The sequence below is a fragment of the Nomia melanderi genome, unplaced genomic scaffold (genome assembly GCF_051020985.1).
Source record: "Nomia melanderi isolate GNS246 unplaced genomic scaffold, iyNomMela1 scaffold0826, whole genome shotgun sequence".
Taxonomy (NCBI): Eukaryota; Metazoa; Arthropoda; class Insecta; order Hymenoptera; family Halictidae; genus Nomia; species Nomia melanderi.
In genome coordinates, this window is record NW_027475940.1 from 15,001 (window position 1) to 21,827 (window position 6,827).

The 6,827-nt window shown below is 50.4% G+C and overlaps 1 non-coding gene across 1 annotated transcript; it reads left to right on the forward strand.

The window, feature by feature from the left end:
- Window positions 1–6,187: 6,187 nt before the first annotated feature.
- LOC143176777 (5.8S ribosomal RNA) lies at window positions 6,188–6,342 on the forward strand. Its single transcript, XR_013001285.1, has one exon. It is a non-coding gene; the product is annotated as a 5.8S ribosomal RNA (ribosomal RNA).
- Window positions 6,343–6,827: the final 485 nt, after the last annotated feature.

Genomic DNA, 6,827 nt, shown 5'->3' on the forward strand with positions numbered 1-6,827 from the left:
ACGCGCGAAGGCTTACTATGAGAGAAGAAATAGTATATGCCGGTGGTTCGCGTGTGTAGGCTCTATACGAAATTGCGATTCAAGAGAGTAGGAAAAGACGCGATGAACCACGATTTCCGTGCGTCTTACGTCTCTCGACGATGGGACGATCCACGCGAAGAGTTGTTACGTGCTCGCGCGAGGTGCGATAGCGTCGATTCGCTTTTCTGTACGGGGAGAAATAGAACGATGAGCTGACTTATCGGGTCTTCGTTGGAATTACCGTCGCTGGCATTGTAAACTCCAGATGACCTTGTGATTCCTTCGTCGGGCACTGGTAAAGGGTGGCGATGATTCGTTCTATAATAGAAATACCCGTCGTAGCGTTTCGGCCTAGTCACCCGCCACGAAACACTCTCTCGTCGTGGAATCCCCGCGTCGGAGAGTAAAACGCCGAAGGCTTACTTATGAAACTTACGTCTCTCGACGATGGGACGATCCACGCGAAGAGTTGTTACGTGCACGCGTATGGTGCGATTGCGTCGATTCGCTTTTCTGTACGGGGAGCAATAGAACGTTGAGTTGACTTATCGGGTCTTCGTTGGAATTACCGTCGCTGGCATTGTAAACTCCAGATGACCTTGTGATTCCTTCGTCGGGCACTGGTAAAGGGTGGCGATGATGCGTTCTATAATAGAAATACCCGTCGTAGCGTTTCTTCCGAGTCAACCCGCTCACGAAACACTCTCTCGTCGTGGAATCCCCGCGTCGGAGAGTAAAACGCGAATTCATAGTATGGAAACTTACGTCTCTCGACGATGGGACGATCCACGCGAAGAGTTGTTACGTGCACGCGTATGGTGCGATTGCGTCGATTCGCTTTTCTGTACGGGGAGTAATAGAACGTTGAGTTGACTTATCGGGTCTTCGTTGGAATTACCGTCGCTGGCATTGTAAACTCCAGATGACCTTGTGATTCCTTCGTCGGGCACTGGTAAAGGGTGGCGATGATGCGTTCTATAATAGAAATACCCGTCGTAGCGTTTCTTCCGAGTCAACCCGCTCACGAAACTCTCTCTCGTCGTGGAATCCCCGCGTCGGAGAGTAAAACGCGAATTCATACTATGAAAACTTACGTCTCTCGACGATGGGACGATCCACGCGAAGAGTTGTTTACGTGCACGCGTATGGTGCGATTGCGTCGATTCGCTTTTCTGTACGGGGAGAAATAGAACGTTGAGTTGACTTATCGGGTCTTCGTTGGAATTACCGTCGCTGGCATTGTAAACTCCAGATGACCTTGTGATTCCTTCGTCGGGCACTGGTAAAGGGTGGCGATGATGCGTTCTATAATAGAAATACCCGTCGTAGCGTTTCTTCGGAGTCAACCCGCTCACGAAACTCTCTCTCGTCGTGGAATCCCCGCGTCGGAGAGTAAAACGCGAATTCATACTATGAAAACTTACGTCTCTCGACGATGGGACGATCCACGCGAAGAGTTGTTTACGTGTACGCGTATGGTGCGATTGCGTCGATTCGCTTTTCTGTACGGGGAGAAATAGAACGTTGAGTTGACTTATCGGGTCTTCGTTGGAATTACCGTCGCTGGCATTGTAAACTCCAGATGACCTTGTGATTCCTTCGTCGGGCACTGGTAAAGGGTGGCGATGATGCGTTCTATAATAGAAATACCCGTCGTAGCGTTTCTTCCGAGTCAACCCGCTCACGAAACTCTCTCTCTCGTCGTGGAATCCCCGCGTCGGAGAGTAAAACGCCGAAGGCTTACTATGAAACTTACGTCTCTCGACGATGGGACGATCCACGCGAAGAGTTGTTACGTGCACGCGTATGGTGCGATTGCGTCGATTCGCTTTTCTGTACGGGGAGTAATAGAACGTTGAGTTGACTTATCGGGTCTTCGTTGGAATTACCGTCGCTGGCATTGTAAACTCCAGATGACCTTGTGATTCCTTCGTCGGGCACTGGTAAAGGGTGGCGATGATGCGTTCTATAATAGAAATACCCGTCGTAGCGTTTCTTCCGAGTCAACCCGCTCACGAAACTCTCTCTCGTCGTGGAATCCCCGCGTCGGAGAGTAAAACGCGAATTCATACTATGAAAACTTACGTCTCTCGACGATGGGACGATCCACGCGAAGAGTTGTTTACGTGCACGCGTATGGTGCGATTGCGTCGATTCGCTTTTCTGTACGGGGAGAAATAGAACGTTGAGTTGACTTATCGGGTCTTCGTTGGAATTACCGTCGCTGGCATTGTAAACTCCAGATGACCTTGTGATTCCTTCGTCGGGCACTGGTAAAGGGTGGCGATGATGCGTTCTATAATAGAAATACCCGTCGTAGCGTTTCTTCCGAGTCAACCCGCTCACGAAACTCTCTCTCGTCGTGGAATCCCCGCGTCGGAGAGTAAAACGCGAATTCATACTATGAAAACTTACGTCTCTCGACGATGGGACGATCCACGCGAAGAGTTGTTTACGTGCACGCGTATGGTGCGATTGCGTCGATTCGCTTTTCTGTACGGGGAGAAATAGAACGTTGAGTTGACTTATCGGGTCTTCGTTGGAATTACCGTCGCTGGCATTGTAAACTCCAGATGACCTTGTGATTCCTTCGTCGGGCACTGGTAAAGGGTGGCGATGATGCGTTCTATAATAGAAATACCCGTCGTAGCGTTTCTTCCGAGTCAACCCGCTCACGAAACTCTCTCTCGTCGTGGAATCCCCGCGTCGGAGGGTAAAACGCGATATATAATAGTATATGCCAGTGGTTCGCGCGCGTCGTCTCTGAGATACGCGGTCGACAGAGTTCCGAAAACACGTGATGTGCCACGATTTCCGTGCGTCTTACATCTTTCGACGATGGGACGATCCACGCGAAGAGAACGTTCGTGCTTGCGTGAGGTGCAACAGCGTCGATTCGCTTTTCTGTACGGGGAGAAATAGAACGTTGAGTTGACTTATCGGGTCTTCGTTGGAATTACCGTCGCTGGCATTGTAAACTCCAGATGACCTTGTGATTCCTTCGTCGGGCACTGGTAAAGGGTGGCGATGATTCGTTCTATAATAGTAATACCCGTCGTAGCGTTTCGACCGATGTCACCCGCCACGAATGTCTCTCTCGACGTGGAAACCCCGCGCCGAAGAGTAAACGCGAAGGCTTACCATACGAAAGAAAACGGTATTATACGCCTGTGGTATGTGCGTCTCGGCTCTGTGATACGCGATCGGCAGAGTTACAAAAAAACGTTGATGGGCCACGATTTCCGTGCGTCTTACATCTTTCGACGATGGGACGATCCACGCGAAGAGTAGTTACGTGCTCGCGCGAGGTGCGATAGCGTCGATTCGCTTTTCTGTACGGGGAGAAATAGAACGATGAGTTGACTTATCGGGTCTTCGTTGGAATTACCGTCGCTGGCATTGTAAACTCCAGATGACCTTGTGATTCCTTCGTCGGGCACTGGTAAAGGGTGGCGATGATTCGTTCTATAATAGAAATACCCGTCGTAGCGATTCGGCCGAGACACCCGCCACGAAACTCTCTCTCGTCGTGGAATCCCCATGTCGGAGAGTAAAACGCGAAGGCTAACTATATAAGAAACATATAGTATTATTTATGCCTGTGGTTCTCCGTTTGTCCTACTCTCAGATACGCGACTCGGAGAGTTACGAATAATCGTGATGGACCACGATTTCTGTACGTCTTACATCTTTCGACGATGGGACGATCCACGCGAAGAGATCATTCCTGCTTGCGTGAGGTGCGATAGCGCCGATTCGCTTTTCTGTACGGGGAGAAATAGAACGATGAGTTGACTTATCGGGTCTTCGTTGGAATTACCGTCGCTGGCATTGTAAACTCCAGATGACCTTGTGATTCCTTCGTCGGGCACTGGTAAAGGGTGGCGATGATTCGTTCTATAATAGAAATACCCGTCGTAGCGATTCGGCCGTGTCACCCGCCACGAAAATCTCTCTCGTCGTGGAATCCCCGCGTCGTAGAGTAAACGCGAAGGCTTGCTATAGAAGACTATAGTTTATACGCCTGTGGTTCACCGGTTGCCTGCTCTCCGGGGTACGCGATCGCGCAGGAGTTACGGAAGAACTTGATGGGCCACGATCTCCAAGCGGCTATATCTTTCGACGATGGGACGATTCACGCGAAGAGAACGTTCGTGCATGCGTGAGGTGCGATAGCGTTGATTCGCTTGTCTGTACGGGGAGAAATAGAACGATGAGTTGACTTATCGGGTCTTCGTTGGAATTACCGTCGCTGGCATTGTAAACTCCAGATGACCTTGTGATTCCTTCGTCGGGCACTGGTAAAGGGTGGCGATGATTCGTTCTATAATAGAAATACCCGTCGTAGCGTTTCGACCGATGTCACCCGCCACGAAATTCTCTCTCGTCGTGGAATCCCCGCGTCGGAGAGTAACCGCCGAAGGCTTGCTATAGAAGACTATAGTTTATACGCCTGTGGTTCACCGGTTGCCGGCTCTCCGGGGCACGCGATCGCGCGAAGGTTACGGAGGGACGTGAAGCGCCCGAGCAATGAAACGTCCGCAGGAGGAAACGAGCAACCGCCGAACATTGTTTCGCGACGTTTCCATAATGTATTGTCGTTTCGCTCGCATCCCGCTTCTTTCCCCTAGTTTCCTCGACGCGTAGTTTCGCAGCCTTAGTGGACGAATCATTCTCGATTCGAGGAAAGATATGCAGTGGGGCGTGCAATGAGCCCGCCAGAGACCACGATCTCCAATGCGTCTTTACATCTTTCGACGATGGGATGATCCACGCGAAGAGAACGTTCGTGCTTGCGCGAGGTGCGTTAGCGTCGATTCGCTTTTCTGTACGGGGAGAAATAGAACGATGAGTTGACTTATCGGGTCTTCGTTGGAATTACCGTCGCTGGCATTGTAAACTCCAGATGACCTTGTGATTCCTTCGTCGGGCACTGGTAAAGGGTGGCGATGATTCGTTCTATAATAGAAATACCCGTCGTAGCGATTCGGCCGAGTCACCCGCCACGAAACTGTCTCTCTTTCGTCGTGGAAACCCCGCGTCGGAGAGTAAAACGCGCGAAGGCTGTGACTGTAACATATATATATACAGTATACAATGCCTGTGGTTTTTGCGCGTGTCGGCTCTTCGGTATACGCGATCGGCCAGAGTTACGGAGGGACGGTGAAGCGCACGAGAAATTGAAACGGCCGCACGATTGGAACCGAGCAACCGTCGAACATTGTTTCGCGACGTTTCCATAATGCGTTTTCGTTTCGCTCGCATACCGCTTCTTTTCCCTAGTCTCTGAGACGCGTTTTCGAGCCGTTCTTCTACTATCGATTCTCGTAGAGAGAAGGGACCGGGTAGTCTGGAAGTGGAACCCGCATCTTGCGTGTACCGTACACGGAATTGAGAGGACCGGCCGTGAAGCTCGTTTTAAAGCCGTGCGTCTGACACCCAACTCTTGCGCGCCAATTTCGCGGCAAGAGATAATATGGGACGAATGACCGCAAAGAGCCAGCTGTGAAGTCTGTTTTTTTAATCGAATCCGTGGACGTGTGTATGCCGTAGCGTCGCTCGTCGTGTTCGTTCATGGTCGTTCCGAGAGAAAGAACGAAAGCGGTAACGAAGGGACCGGCCGTGAAGCTCGTTTTAAAGCCGCGCGTCTGACACCCAACTCTTGCGCGCCAATTTCGCGGCAAGAGATAACATGGGACGAATGACCGGCAAAGAGCCAGCTGTGAAGTCTTTTTTCATTATTTGCTTTCAATCGATCGATCGGTACGATTCGTGCAACGTTTCGCGCGATGCGACGCGAAAACATGCGCGCAACAATAGATGCGTCTGATCGGAAGAACGCGAGGGTCGACTGCACGCGATGGATTCAGTATCGGGTAGGATACAAAATATATCCCCGTCGTTTCCACGCGTGCGAGTCTTCTGCGTCTTTCGCGGGTTTTTGAATGCACTATACGCCCGGAACGTCGAGAAATATATACATATTACTTGAACGTTTTTCGTCTCGAAAGGCTTCGGTGTCGTCTCCAAGGCGACGCCTGAATCTCCTTCGCGCGCTGGTCGGAGATTCAGGTATCAACTTTTATCTTCTCTTTGAAAGAAGAGAGATATTAGGTCGAACAAATGAGAATAAAATTATATATGTGAAATATAAAATTTATACGATTACCCTGAACGGTGGATCACTTGGCTCGTGGGTCGATGAAGAACGCAGCTAATTGCGCGTCAACGTGTGAACTGCAGGACACATGAACATCGACATTTCGAACGCACATTGCGGTCCACGGATACAATTCCTGGACCACGCCTGGCTGAGGGTCGTTTACGTACCATACACTGCTTGCGTAGCTCTGTCAAATCCCCGCCGTCGTTCACCTCTTCGGATCGAACGTTTTTTTACCGAAGGGCGCAAAGAACGTTTCTGAGTCGGGTTAAGAGAAGGATGCTACGTACGAGCGAACGATGGGTGTCTCGTCGGCGTTTGTCGCGGACACGCGAAAATTCTGTGAATTTCACGGACAGTGTACGTTCTAGTTGTTGCAAAACGATCGGAATCGTTTGTATGGACTCGCGTGAGTGTTCGCGGCGTCGTGCGTCGTTCAATTACGACCGCCCGCGGATACCGCTCCACTGCGATATGGATCTGAGCGACAACTTTTTCGGCTGTTCGTGAGATGAACGGTTTCGTGTGTTTAGAAAAATTTTTTTTCCCGCGCTCCGACGTCACCTGAAATGATGCGTCAGAGGTGAAAGAAAATATTAAGAAGTCGAGAGAGAGAGAGACTACACACGTTTTATTCATATTT